We start from the raw sequence: 16,095 nt of genomic DNA on the forward strand, positions 1-16,095 counted from the left end.
ACAGGAAATGGATGGATCGTGTCTTTTTATCCAATCCGCAACCCTGTGGTGTTTTATGGGAGCATTTAAGCCATTTACATTGAGACTGAATATTGAGAGATATGATTTTAATGATGCCATGTTGCCAGTACAGTCTTTGTTTCTATCGATTGTGACTTTCTGTTCTGTATCACTCTTGGGGCCTTCTTACCTCTATAGAACCCCCCTTAATATCGCCTGTAGGGCTGGTTTTGTGGTTACGAAATTGGTCAATGACTGGCAATTCTGGAAGGTCTTTATTTCTCCATCAATTCTGAATGACAGCCTTGCTGGATAAAGGATCCTTGGCTGCACGTTTTTCTCTGAAAGAGTTTTAAAAATGCCCCCCCAACCCTTTCTCTCATTCCAGGTCTGTGTAGACAGGTCTGACATAATTCTGATACCTTTGCCTTGGTACATGAGAAATTTCTTTTCCCTGGCCGCTTTCAATACTGTATCCTTGGATCTAATATTTGCGAAATGCACTATGACGTGACGTGGCGTAGTTTTGTCATGGTTGAGCTTGGGAGGGGTCCTCTCTGCCTCTTGGACATGAAAGGTTGTTTCCTTTGCTAGGTTAGGGATGTTTTCAGCTACAATTTGTTCAAATATCTCTTCTAGACCTCTGTTTTTCTCCACCCCCTCAGGGATGCCAATGATTCTGACATTGGAATGTTTCATTGAGTCAGTAATCTCCCGTAACCTACATTCCTGAGCGTGGATTTTTTTTGAGTCCAGATTCTATTTTAGTTTTCTCTTCTACTAACCCATCCTCCAATTCGCTGATACGTTCTGCTTTATTCACCCTGGCCGTCAGAACCTCTAGTTTTGACTGCATTTGGCTCATTGAATTTTTAATTTCTGCCAGATTCACTCTCATTTCTGCCCTTAGAGATTCTATATTCTCACTAACATTTTCATTAATACTTTTTTCAAGTCTACACATCATCTTGACCATTGTTACTCTGAATTCCATTTCTGATAATTTGGTTATATCCATATCCATTAGTTCTGTGGCAGAGGCCACAAACTCCTTGTCTTTTCTTTGCTGGGGCGGATTTCTCCTTCTGCAATCCTCAATCTTATCACTGTCCTCTACATCCCCTAAGAAGACCACAGGCATCACATCTGTCTTCAAAGTGAACTATCCTGGAAGAAGAGTTATTACTTTTGTGTTAGCTTCTCCTCCCAAAAAAAGGGTGTCCTTCTCCTTTATAAGACAAATTCATACCCCCAAATCTCTTCTCTTCCAAGTCCTGAAGGACCTTACTTCTACATTTTCCACTTATTCATGTATCCATGCACAAATAATTATTAAACAATTCCTACCTTCCATGCACTGTCCAAGGTACTGGAATTGACAATTGAGAATAAAACGGTAACTGTTCTTGTCCTCATGGAGCTCACCCAGTTCAGTTCTTGTATGTTTTCCTCTCCACTATCTTCTTCCCCTGGGCCCTCCAAAATAGACACGAGTGTCCTATATAGAAAAAAATCAGTTGTCTTCTTAATGGCCATCTAGTCTCCTGTTTTCCACTGCCATCATACCTTTTTTCCAGTTTGTAAGATGATCTTTCTAAAGCACAGATATGACTAGTTTTCACTCTGGCTTAAAAAGCCCCAATGATTCCACACCACCTACGGACTAATGTCTCAACTTCTTATTAATGCATGCAAGACCCTACACAATATGGCCCCAGTCTGATGTCTTGATTTAATTCCTCCCAGCTCCCCATAGAAAACCTTGTGTTCAAGGGTGAGACTAGAATGAGGTACCTACGGCATAAATCTAAGAGTGAGTGTCTTGTTAAATTTTTGTGCCCTGGGTGTTTCACTCAGCTTACCCTAGTTCCAACCCTGCTTATATTGGAACCACTTATGATAGGTTCTGTGTTCCTAACCACATGAGGTGTCTTTATATCTCTGTGCCTTTGCAATGTTTCCTTTGTTTTCACCATCCCTCTTTTTTCATAATTAAAGCAATTTAAATTTTTTTTTGCTTATGCTTATTTGAGTCACACCTAACTAGAATATAAGCCCCAAAAGAGCAGGGAACATGTCTGTGCTGCTCACTGTTGTATCTCCAGCAATTAGGAAAAGGAAGAATGAAATGAATCCAACTCAAAAGCAACTTCTTCTGTGGAACTCTCCCTGGCTCTTCTGTTCTACTGCAAATTCAATTACTCTTACTTTTGTGTTCCAAAGATATAACTCAGTTACAGCTTTATCACACTGTAAGATATTTACACTAAATAACTCCCTGTATATATGCAGTCCATTTGTTTTGAATAAACGTGTTTTATGGTAGAACAGTTTCAGATTTACAGAATTATTGCAAGGATAGTAGAGAGAGTTCTCACATACTGCACACCCATTTCCCCCTATTATTAACATCTTAAATTAGCATGGTACATTTTTCATAATTAATGAACCAATATTGGTACTTTATTATTGAAGTCTCTACTTCACTCAGATTTCCTCAGTTTTTCCCTAATGTCTCTTTTCTGTTCCACAGTATTCCATTCAGAATACCACATTACATTCAGATGCCACATCTCTTTAGACTCTTCTGGGTTGTGATAGTTTTTCAGACTTCCCTTGATAGTTTTAAGGATTACTGGTCAGAAATTTGATACAATGGATTTCAACTTTTTTCTGATTTTTTTCTCATAATTAGACTGGAGTATTATGTTTTGGAGAGGAACACCTCAGAGGTAAAATGCTATTCTCATCACAATATATCAAAAGTATATTATCAATATATGTTGACCTTGATCACTAGGCTTGAAGTAATGTTTGTCAGGTTCTCTACTATAAAGTCACTATTTTTCTCTTTTCATACTGCACTCTTTGGAAGAAAGTCACTATGTGCAGCCCACACTTATGGAGGGGGGAGTCATGCTTTTCCTCCTTAAGGGTGCAGAATCTGTATAAATTATTTGGGTGCAGAATCTGTATGAATTATTTGGAATTCTGCACCTGAGATTTGTCTCTTCTCCTCATTTATTTATTTATTTAGTAATTTATTTATATCAGGAAGGAGTCATGGATATTTATTTTGTGCTTTTGGGTTACAAGCTTATACTATTTTATTTGTTTTGTTATTCAGATTTTTCCAGCTTTGGTCATTAGGAGCCATTTCAATTGGCTCCTGTATTCTTTCCACATAGACCCATTTTATTTATTTATTTATTTATTTATTTATTTATTTATTTATATGTTTTTATGTTTTTATTATTTTTTATTATTATGTTCAATTAGCCAGCACATAGTACGTCATTAGTTTTTGATATAGTGTTCAATGATTCATTATTTGCATATAACACCCAGTGCTCATCACCACACGTGGACCTATTTTATTTATTAGCACATTTTTATTTCTGGTATTAGAAGATACTCCAAAGTAGTCATGTATAATTCCTACTCCAGTGCTACAATCAGCCATTTCTTCATGAAGCCCTGGTTTCTTTTATTGGAGAATGGTGTTAGAAACCAGATCTGGGTGCTAGGTGTGTTTGTTGACTGGTACAGTGCTTTAAGACTGCTCATCTAACTGAGTAAGAAGAAATAAGTGTGTAAATTTAACCTCTGTGTATACATATATCTATAAATATTTCATTTTCTTGAAATATAATTGACATATAACATTGTGTAAGTTTCAGGTATACAGTGTGTTAATTTGGTACACTTACATATCCCAATATGATTACAACTGTAGCATTAGCTAACACATTCATCAAGTTACATTAATTATAGTTTATTTTTTGCAGTGAGAACATTTAAAATCTAGTCTCCTAGCAATTTGCAAGTATATAATACAATATTGTTAATTATAACCACAATGCTGTGCTTTGGATCCCCAGAACTTATTTGTCTTCTAAATGCAAGTTTGTGCCCTTTGACCAACATTTCAATTCCCCTACCCCCTGGCCCATGATAACTACCATCCTACCCTCTTTTTTCACAAGTTTGGCTTTTTTAGATTCCACATATATGTGCTATCACACAGTATTTGTCTTTCTCTTTCTGACTTATCTTTTTGAGTTAACATTTTGATTACCTTGAGAAAAATACTCAGATTATTATATTATTATTATAAATACTGGATTATTGTCAGCTGTATTTATTATTATTTCTATTATATATTATATATTATTGAAATACAGTTGACACATAATGTTACATTAGTTTCAGGTGTAAAACAGTGATTCAATAAGTCTATATGTTACAGTATGCTCACATAAGTGTAGCTACCATCTGTCACCATACAACACCATCAGAATACCATTGACTATTTTTCCTATGCTGTACCTTTTATTCCCATGAATTCTTTATCCCATAACTGGAAGCCTGTATCTTCCTCTCCCCTTTACCCCCTTTGCCCATCCCCCCCACACCCGTCCCCTCTGGCAAACACCAGTTTGCTCTCTGTATTTATGTGTCTGTTTTTGCTTTTTGTTTATTCATTTGCTTTGGGGTTTTTGTTTTGTTTTGTTTCGATTCCACATAAAAGTGAAATATAATAGGCATCTTTCTCTGCCTTATTTCATCTAGCATGATACCCTCTAGGTCCACCTATATTGTCACAAATGGCAAGATCTCATCTTTTTTTATGGCTGAGCAATATTCCATTGTTATCTGTATATACACCACATCTTCTTTATCCAATCATCTGTCGATGGATGCTTGAGTTGCTTTCATATTCTACTATTGGTATTTAACCAAAGAAAACAAAAGGACTAGTTTGATAAGATATATGCACCTCTATGTATAGTTTTTATGTTTTTGAGGAAACTCCATACTGTTTTCCATAGTGGCTGCACCAATTTACATTCCTACTAACAATGCACAAGGGTTTCTTTTTTTTCACATCCTTGCCAATGCATGTTATTTCTTGTCCTCTGGTAATTGTAATTTTAATAGGTGTGAGGTGATATCTCATTGTGGTTTTGATTTGTACTTTTCTGATGAATAGTAATGTTGAACACGTTTTCGTGTACTTTTGGCTATTTACATGTCTTCTTTGGAAAAATGTCTATTCAGTTTCTCTGCCCATTTTTTAACTATATTTTTCCAGCTTTATAGAGAAAGAATTTTATTCTATAAGTTCCTATTATCAGATGACCCAGTCCCTCATTATTTTCCCTCTGTCTGAGGGCATTAACTCAGTATACAATGAGGAATGACCCTACAAGATAATCTCACGTGGCTCATATATGTATTTCATACTCAATTAGACACAACCACCCCCAAGTACACACAGACACACACCACACACACACACATCCTTTCAATGGAAAAAAAGGAAAGGAGACAAAACTAGAAGCTGACGACTTATCTCTCAATATCTGTAGCTGTTGGTCACAAAATAAGCTCCAATGAAAATGTAAAGCTTCCTTACTGCTTTCTCTTGCTCACCCTACCACTTTCCTTGGACTGTTAACCCGGTTTGTTCTTGCAGTATTGGGGCTGCTGGCCTCCAGCCTGTCATATCTACTGCCCCCCTTTCCCCCAGAGGAGGTCATGATTTATTATTGTCTCTCACCACCAGTGCCCTCAACCTAGAGGCAAGGTGGCTTTGTGCCTTCTTACTTCTTTGTAGAGTTCACTGTACTCCATATCCCAACTTGTATGACCTTGATCAGACCACTTACCACCATGAAGTCTCCTTCTTCATCTCTAAAACAGTAATAATAATAATAATATCTACTTCAGAGGGTTGTTTGTAAGTATTAAATGAGATTTTTGTAGATAAAGCACCCAGCACAGTGCCTGGCATACAGCACAAGCTCGCTAAATGTTATTGGTTAGTATCTATTTCACACAGATACGCTTCAGTCATACGATTAGTAAGAGACTGAGTAAGAACTTGAACCAATGTTTTTTTTAAGATTTTATTTATTTATCTATTTATTTGAGAGACAGAGAGAGAGAGAGAGAGTGAGAGAATGAGAGAGCGAGAGTGCATGCCCACAAACAGGGGGAGTGGCAGAGGGAGGGGGAGAAGGGAGCCCAATGAGGGACTCAATCCCAGGACTGCATGATCATGACCTGAGCTGAAAGCAGACACTTAACTAACTGAGCCACCCAGGCAGCCCTAAACCAATGTTTTATGACTTGGTCCAATTTATTGGTTCATGGCTCTTTCCACTTATCCTAGAAGGGAACTTTGACTTTATTTTCAACTTAGCTTCTGAGTATTTACTATGTGTAAGGAACTGGGGCTTAGCACTGGAGATATCAAGATGAATAAGACATTACTCTTGCCACTGAGGAGTTCATTGTCTCACGGAGGAGATTGGTAGCTAAATAAACAATTACAGTACAAAGATATAGTGTTGTTATAGGTGGAGGCAAAACTCTGTGGAAGCACAAATGAGAGGCAATTTGTTCAAAGGGGAAAATAAAGGGAAAATTCCTGCATGAGTAATCACCTGAAGGGAGTCTTGTCAGATGAGTGAGAGTGGTTTTATGAAGGGGAAGGTTTTAAGTGTATAGCTGGTAAGGATTGTAGACAAGGTGCACATATAGGTTAAGGTTCTGGAGCAAGTAATATCCCAATGTGAAGAGTACCTAAGGACTGAAACATGAGGGATGAGGCAGGATATGAAGTGAGAGGGTTAGGCAGGGGCCAGGTTTTAAAAGTTTAGACACCAGGTTATAGAACTTTTTCCTGAGAGTAATGGGAGGAGTCTATTTGTTTTAAATAGGAGAATAACATAGTTAGATGAATGAAATCTTGCCATTTGCAACAATATGGATAGAGCTAGAGATTATTATGCTAAGCAAAATAAGTCAGTCAGAGAAAGACAAATATTGTATGATTTCACTCATATGTGGAATTTAAGAACGAAACATATGAGCAAAAGGGGAGAGAGAGAGAGAGAGAAGAGAGAGAAGAGAGAGAGAGAAAGGCAAACCAAGAAACAGACTCTCAATTATAAAGAACAAACTGTTGGTTACCAGAAGGGAGGTGGGTGGGGCCTGGATGAAATAGGTGATGGGGATTAAGGAGTGCATTTGTTGTGATGAACACCAGGGTGATGTATGGAAGTGTTGAATCACTATATTATACACCCGAAACTAATATTAAACGGTATGTTAACTAACTGGAATTTAAATAAAAACTAAAAAATAGATATGCTATTTAGAAAGATTCAAGTGGGTACACCAGATAAGAGATTATTGCAGTAGTCCAGGTTAGAGATTGTGTTGGCTTCCATCAGGATGGTAGTACTGGAAATGGAGAGTGTATATCTGATAGAAGATCTATTTAGGAGACAGAATGGATAGGACAGGACAGGATAGGGCTTGTTGATGTATTAGGTATAAAAGGTGAGGAAGAGAGAAATCCAAGGTTACAATAAGAATTTTTGTCTAAGCAATTGGGTAAGTGATGGTAGCATTCAGTAAGATTGGAAATGTAGAATACATTTTTTCTTATTGTCTCAATTTGCATGTGAGAAAATGGAGTCCCTAAAAGGGGAAGTGTTGTTGCCAAGGTTGAACAAAAAAATTAAGGATGAATGGGGGACCAGGACTCATTTTTTATTTAGTTTTTATTTAATACATTTTCCATGGCACCAAAAAGTTCCTCTGCTCAGCAGTCTTTGTACATTGGTAAGAGATAAATGAATCAAATTAACATCAAAAGCCCAATATCAAAGTAGGGAGGGTAGATGGCTGGGTCCTAAATCTGCAGTTTGTTAACATGACTCACATTGAAGAGAATTTATGCAGTAGGCATTGATTTTTTTTTTCTTTTAGTGCTGGACTCTCAATGAATGATTTCATATAAAGTAAAATACTACACTTGGTATTTAATGAGAGAAGAATTACAGCTTAGTCAAGAGCAGATATGGTTCCTGACCAAGAAAAAAAGTCTGGTTGATGAGAGAGAGAGTTTTCTTTCTCTACAGAGTCCCAGACTTCAGGAACCTCCAGTCTGATGAGGGTAATATTCATTCATCCAACATGTATCTATTGGGAACCTACTGTTTTCCAGGCACTGTTCAAGGTACTCGGGTTATGTTGATAGGAAAATAGATGTGGCTGATATAATTGAGCTTACATTTGAGTGCAGGAGAAAGACAATAAACAATAAATTTAATATAAGTAAAATATATAGTATGTCTGACAGAAATAAGTGCTAAGGAAAATATAAGGCAGGTGTTATGAACAGAATTGTGTCCCCCCACCCAATTCATATGTTGAAGTCTCAACCCCCAGTGCCTCAGAATATGGCTTTATTTGGAGACAGGAGCTTCAAAGAGGTAATTAACCTGGGGTCATTGGGGTAGGCCCTAATTCCATATGGTAGGTGTCCTTATAAGAAGAAATTTGGACATGGACACATACAAAAGGAAGATTGTGTGAAAACACAGGAGGGAGATGGCCATCTATAAACCAAGGAGAGAGGCTCCACAAAAAAAAAATAATAAATCCTGTGTGATCTCAGACTTCTAACCTCCAGAAGTGTGAAAAAATAAATTTCTGTTGTTTATTCCACTCAGTCTGTGGTACTTTGTTATGGCAGCCCTAGCAGACTGCAGGGATACATACAACAGGAAAGGGGGATAGAGAGTGCTGGGGTAGGATTAGGGTTACAATTTTACCTGGAGAAGTACGATGATATTTGAGCAAAAAAATCTAGAAAAAGTGAGGGAGAATCACACAGAGATATCTGGGAAAGAGTGTTCTAGGCAAAGGAGATAGCAAGTACAAAAACCCTGAGGTCGGGTTGTGCCTGGTGAGTTTGAGGAATAACAGAGAAAGTCAGGATGGCTAAAGCAGAGTGAATAAGGTCAGAGAGCTAATATATGGTAGAGTAAATCACATAGGACCTTTTAGGTTTTTGCATAGAATTTTTCTGGAAATTTTTCTGGAATTTAGATCCAGCCACTGAGGAAAACAGTTTGTCATTTCCTCAACAAGTTAAAGATAGAATTGCCATATGACTCAGCAATTCTATTCCTAGGTAGATACTCAATATAATTGAAAACAGAGACTCAAAGAGATGTTTATATACGACTATTCATGGAAGCATAATTCAAAATAGCCAAAAACAAGGGAAACAAAAGCAAAAATGAACTTTTGGGACTTCATCAAGATAAAAAGCTTTTGCACAGCAAAGGAAACCGTCAGCAAAACTAAGAGGCAACCCACGGAATGGGAGAAGATATTTGCAAATGACATTACAGATAAAGGGCTGGTATCCAAGATATAGAAAGAACTTCTCAAACTCAACACCCAAAAAACAAAAAAATCCAATCAAGAAATGGGCAGAAGACACGAACAGACACTTCTCCAAAGAAGACATACAAATGGCTAACAGACACATGAAAAAATGCTCAACGTCAGCAACCATCAGGGAAATACAAATCAAAACCACAATGAGATACCACATTACACCAGTTAGAATGGCAAAAATTAACAAGACAGGAAACAAGTGTTGTCAAGAATGTTGAGAAAGAGGAATCCTCTTACACTGTTGGTGAGAATGCAAGCTGGTACAGCCACTCTGGAAAACAGTATGGAGGTCCTCAAGACTTTAAAAATAGAGCTACCCTCTGACTCAGCAATTACACTACTAGGTATTTACCCCAAAGATACAGATGTAGTGTAAAGGGGCACATGCACCCCAATGTTCACAGAAGCAATGTCCATAATAGCCAAACTGTGGAAGAAGCCGAGATGCCTTTCAACAGATGAATGGATAAAGAAGATGTGGTACAAATATACAATGGAATATTACTCAGCCATCAGAAAGGATGAATACCCACCATTTGCATCGACATGGATGGAACTGGAGGGGATTATGCTAAGTGAAATAAGTCAAGCAGAGAAAGATAATTATCATATGGTTTCACTCATATGTGGAACATAAGGAATAGCACAGAGGAGCACAGGGGAAGGGAGGGAAAACTGAATGGGAAGAAATCAGAGAGAGAGACAAACCATGAGAGACTCTGGACTCTGGGAACCAAACTGAGGGTTAGAGAAGGGAGGGAGTGGGGGAATGGGGTAACTGGGTGATAGGTATTAAGGAGGGCACATGTTGTGATGAGCCCTGGGTATTATATGCAACTAATGAATCGTTGAACACTATGTCAAACACTAATGATGTACTATATGCTGGCTAACTGAATATAATTAAAAAAACCAAAAAACCCCACAAGAAACCAATGAGGTACTCTATGTTGGCTAATTGAACATAATAATAAAAAGAAGAGCAGAAAGTGGAAACAACTCAAACACATGACTGGATAAACAGATTGGTATGTCCATTCAATGGAATATTATTCAGTCATAAAGAGGAATGAAGTACTGATCCATGCTACAATATGGATGAACTTTGAAAACATCATGCTAAGTGAAAGAAGCCAGACACAAAAGGCTATGTATTGTATGATTCCATTTATATGAAATATTTAGAATAGGCCAATCCATAGACACAGAAAGCAGATTAGTGGTTGTCAAGAGTTGGTTAGAGCATAGAAGTGAATGTTTAATGACTATGGGGTTTTCTTTGAGGGTGATGAAAATATTCTAGAACTAGATAGTGGTAATGATTACACAGCAATATAAATGCATTAAATATACCTAATGGTAAATCTTGTTATATGTATTTTACCACAGTGCAAAAGTATTTAGATCCAAAGAAGTGTTTTGAACAAAAGAATGTCATGATTTGATTTATATTTTTAAAAGATAATTCCATCTGCTTTGTTGAGAAGGGACAGTTAAGTGGGTGGCATGAATAGAAGCAAGGAGATCAATTAGAGGCTCTTTCAATAATCCAATAGAGAGATTAGATGGGTGAGTATAGGAGTCTGGAACTTGGAGGAGAGGATTTCAAAAGGAGATACTAATCAGAAGTCTTCAGCATATAGATAATATTTAGAGCCATGAAACTGATATTTAAAGCCACGAGACTGGTTGAGATCACCGATATATTTTTCCCCATATAGACCTTTCAGTACCTTGCATGATGGAACTCCAATTCTGAAAGAGGAGACAAAGTTTCTTTACTCTAAGAGGCCTTCAACTTTTCGCAGATGATCTTCACTCTGGGAAGCTCATCTGTTGGGAGAAACTATTGCTACCCTGATGTGTTCTCGTGGCAATGGAGAAGCAATGGTCTCCTTACTCTATTCTCCCAATCTGACTAAGGAAACACTGTCCATCCATTTTAAGTAGCCTCCAGTTGAAGAGAAAGGCATTGTTCTACACCAGGGAGCCTTTCCCAGTACAATGGGAAAGATATGCCTCCCTGGGCTCCCTACTGCTTATGGCTGTAGCCCTGAGGAGGGAGCATAGAAAGCACTAGCATTGCTTAAGCAGCAGCATTAACTCCCAGACCTAAAGTTAACAATGAAGAGATCCATACATGTTGCAGCCCAAAGCTGAACACCGCTTAATGTCCATGTCTGGGAAGAGCAATTAGAGTTCATTAATTGAGTTGCTGGTAACCCTGTTATTATCAAGGCTAATTATCCTTAATTGGAGTTGTGTACTCTGATAATAAGCATTTAGTTCCCTTCCATTCAATTTAACAATATTCCAGGCACTATCCTAGATACTTCAGGGAATACCATACTTTAAGAAGCTCAGTGTTTTGTTGTAGAATCAGACTTGTACATAGATAACTCCAACTTAAGGCAGAAAGAGGTGTGCTATAGAGAGTTATATGCTAGGGTACTTAAGGGGAAGATTAATTCTGCCTGGTGAAGAGGGGAGTTAGATGGAGCTTTATAGAAGAAGCAATATGTGAGCTGGAACTTAAGAGAATGAGTAAGATTTTCATGGGCATTCCAGGCAGATGCAACAGCATAAGCAACTGGTTGGAGGCCAAAAATGCAGAGTATATACATAGTTATTAATATAACCATTAATTTGTTTACTTATCTCATTTATCTATTAATTTAGCAAATTTTCATTGAGCACCTATTATGTTCAGGCACCCTCCCAAGTGCTTTGCATATAGTAGTGAACAAAACAAATTACCTGTCCTTGTGGAGCTTACATTCTAGAGGGCTGGGATAGATTATAACCCCCCACAAAAATAAAATAAATATGTTATTTGTTAAGTAATAATAAATGTATTGAAAAGAAAAGCAGAATAAGGGAATAAAGAGTGATGGGGGAGAGGTTCTGTTATTTTACATAGGGTGGTCAGGGAGGCCATTCAAATAAAGACCTAGAGTCAGATATATACTCAGTGGAAAAATGTTTCAGATGGAGAAAATAGCAAGACCCTGTGGCAAGAGTATGCTTGCTATGTCCTTGGCCTAAGAAACAGGAAGAATGGAGCCACCATTTACCAAAATGAGGAAGCCTAAGATAGGAATAGGCTTAGGCCTTAAGAAGATCTGGAGTTTGGTTTAGGGGATGTTAAGTTTAAGATGTTTTTAGCTGTCCAATGTCCAATGGGCAGTTGGATACATGAACCTGTAGTTTAGAGTAGACATCCATTCTGGTGTTAATAATTAGGGAGTTGGTGGATAGGATAAAGAAGATATTTAACATAATGAGACTGGATGAAATCACAAGGGAGCAACTGTTGACAGAGACATGGTCTAGACTGAGCTCTGAGGTGCTCCAATATTAAGTATTTGAATTGATGAGAAGGAACCAATAAGAGACTTGAAAGAAATGATGAATGGTGGTTTTTGCAAAAGTGAAAGCAAAAATTGATGAGGCTTTGAATTGCAGTCCTGGCAGTAGGGAAGTAGAAATAGGGTCAGCATTTAGCAGGCATTATGGAAATAAAATCATCAGGACTGAGCATGGGAGTAGAGTGGAAGTGAACAGAGAGAGAAGGGCACAGGAGGCCTCCTTGGCATGATTCTGGCTCAGACAACTTGGTAGATGGTGGTGCCATTAATTAATACACGGGACATTAGCAGGGTCGTGGAGAACTGGTTTGAGCAGAAGGAAGTAGAAGGAGGAGTCAGGAAGATGTTGAATTCCGTTTGGGACATGCAAGTTTGAGATTTTTTGTGAGACATTCAATAGATGTCAGATTGATAGTTGTAAATGCAAAGATCTGGAAGTATATAAAAGCTGACATTGTTTCTTCAGCCACTAGTCACTGTGTGTCTGCCACTGAGTTTCATAATGCAGTGTCCACTGATAAGTGGGGGTTGGAAGGGAGAGATACTTAGAAAGGAGGAGATTCACATTTCTGAATCTGCTCTGCCCCTTATTAACTGTGAGACCTTAGGTTAGTTATACCATCTCTCTGAAACTAGATTTCCTCATTGGTAAATGGGGACAACATAAATACCTCATAGGGTTATTTTAAGGATTAAATTGGTTATTAAAAAAAAAGCCTGGAGAGAAGTAAGAGCTTATAAAATTTGGGTTGAGTAGGGCCGGGAATGGATTAATTTGAGCACCTCCCAGGAGTACCAAGGAACACCAGATAGGAGCCAGGTAGGGCATATTTGGGGCATGAGTGAAGAGTGGGAGTAGAAAGAACCTTTCTGGAACTTTCTCACATTAGAGATCCTAGAATTTTAAGGGGTGACTTTCAGGAAGGGCTTCAGAGAGGTCTCATCTCACATGCCTAGTGTGGCTTTCACATGCAGAACATGTAACCAGCTGGGACCCCTCACTGGCAGTACAGGGCATAACTCTCATTGGGCAGACCTGATGTTGGAGGGTTCGTGCCAATTTTCCAGAAATGGAGCTGTCTCTGGGGACTCGGTAGGTCTCAGAGAGGGAATAAGGAGCTAGGCTCTCAGGGTGTGAGGGCAGAGCAGCTCTGAAGTGGGTTAGTCAGTTACTGGCCTGAGGCAGAGGGAGATAGAGAAACTGGGAGAGGATAAAAGGGGATATAAAATCATAGCAAAAATATAAGAAATCAAGAGAATGAGAGAGAAAGCAAAACACAGAATGAGATTGGAATCAGACTGAGAAGGTAATTTCCACCACAGTAGTGTTTGTCAAAGCCTAACAGAGGGCCTGGCGCCCAGTGGATAGGTAGTGAGTATTTGTTGAATGAACAAACATATGAATGGGGCAGGGGGCAGACTGAAAGGAGACAGAGACGGCGACAGAGAATGGTATGAGTGGTGGAAGAGTGGATCTGTAACTGAAATCAATTCGACAAACATTTATTGATCCCCTATTGTCTGCTAAGTACTGAGAAAATTAGAGGCTGGAGGCATAGCAGGCATAGCACTGAGTCACAAATAGCTCTGAGCTCTAGCATGCTGGCGGCTCTGTTAGAGAGCATCATTGGAAAGTGGTCCCTGTTATCAATTGTCAACAGTGTGTGCATATCTCTCAGAATGTCCTTACTCTGTCTACTTTTGGTGTGCTTAGCATCTCTGTCCCTACTATAGGTCAAACTTGAGGAACACCAACAAGCATATTTTAATATTGGTTGTTACTATGTAAAAGTAGAAAGAAACTTCAGTTGGAATGCCAGGCACCATCACCTAATATATCTCTTTTCTAGTAATAATTTAAATAAATGAGTCTCATAAGTTGAATGGCTTGCTTAAGATCACATGGTAGCATGTGAATCCTGATTCAAATCTAGTTCTCCTATTTGCTGGTCAGCATTCTGACCTCTGGCTGCCTTCATAAGTTTTTTATATACCTAGACCTCTTACTACCTTCCAAAGACTGGATAAATGAAAATGCAGACATCTAAAGGCAGCATATGATGACATATAAGTATCTAGAAGTATGTGCTTCATGGAGGAATCTTGACTTTACAACAAATCTTAACATCAGGGACTCTAATATAAGAAGATTCACAGGGCAATTCATTCATTCATTCATTACTCATTTACTCCTTCCTTCATTCATATATTCAACTATGCTTCAAACATGGGTTGATCTCATATTATGTGTCCAAAACAATTTGTAAGTGTAAATAGAAACAAGTCAGAAATGGGGATTACCTGGAGAGCTTCTTACTCCAGTGGGTAATGGGGAAACAAAGGATAACAATGATAATAACTAACATTTACTGAGTACTTACATTGTTCCAGCAACTTCCCACAGTTGAACTTTTTTTTTTTATCCTCAAAATAACCCTATGAAGTGTAAGTACTATTATTTTCCACATTTTCTGGTTAATGAGCAGAGGCCCAGGGAGATCACACAACTTGCTTAAGGTCACACAGCTGGGAAGCAGAACCAGGATTTGAATCCAGGAAACCTGACTCTAGAGTCCCCAAAATGATAACTCCTGTCAGAGCTTAAGTGCTAAATTCTCCATCCTCTTCTCTCATTCTCACATTACTTTCCCTCCAATCAAAAATGATGTCTCTCCCCTTCCTGTATCATTCTCTTTACCACCCTCCTACTTTGTTTCTCCTGTTACTTTTGCATGGGATGCTTTCCCCATTGTTTTATCTTCCCACATCTAAACTCTCCTCATATGGAAAATGGAAGTTCAGATGCTTCCAAGTCCATCATAAAGCTTAATATGAACCCACCTAAACAACCTGAAGTGAGCTCTTTCTCATCCTTTTCAGGATGCCATGGTCTTGACTTAGATCTTTTGCAGCATTACTATGTCTTGTTTATATTTTTGCTGTTATATTTTTGTTAGTGGTACACTTATCTTTCTTACCTTACCCCAACCAGATTGCAACTCCCTTAAGAGCTAGGACCATGTCTGGAGCTCGTTGGTATGATGCTTATCGGTTGTAGGTATCTATTTGTATAGAAACAACTTATGTGGTGCTTGGTTCCCCAGATATACATATGGGTCATGCAGTAAGTCTTGGTCCATGAGTCTAAGTTACTCCCCCTACTTCCTAAAGGTATTCTTCACTTCCCTGCTGGAGGCCATATATGATGGTGTAGAGCATGGATGTAATGATGCCAAAGAAGATAGCAATGAGCTTGTTTTCATCTTGGAACACCTGTGAATGAGGTTTTAGGTATATAGAGATGGCTGGGTCCAAGAAGATGAACACCAGAGCAAAATGGGAACCATAGATGGAAAAGACTTTGAAATGGCAAGGTGCACAGTGAAGGGCAGGGAGGCAATCAGGAGGTGAAGATGAAGCTAAAGAGCCAAAGCAGGCTCATGGTACTGCTGCCCACCAG

Source organism: Ursus maritimus, assembly GCF_017311325.1.
Source record: "Ursus maritimus isolate PB19 chromosome X unlocalized genomic scaffold, ASM1731132v1 scaffold_X1, whole genome shotgun sequence".
Lineage (NCBI taxonomy): Eukaryota > Metazoa > Chordata > Mammalia > Carnivora > Ursidae > Ursus > Ursus maritimus.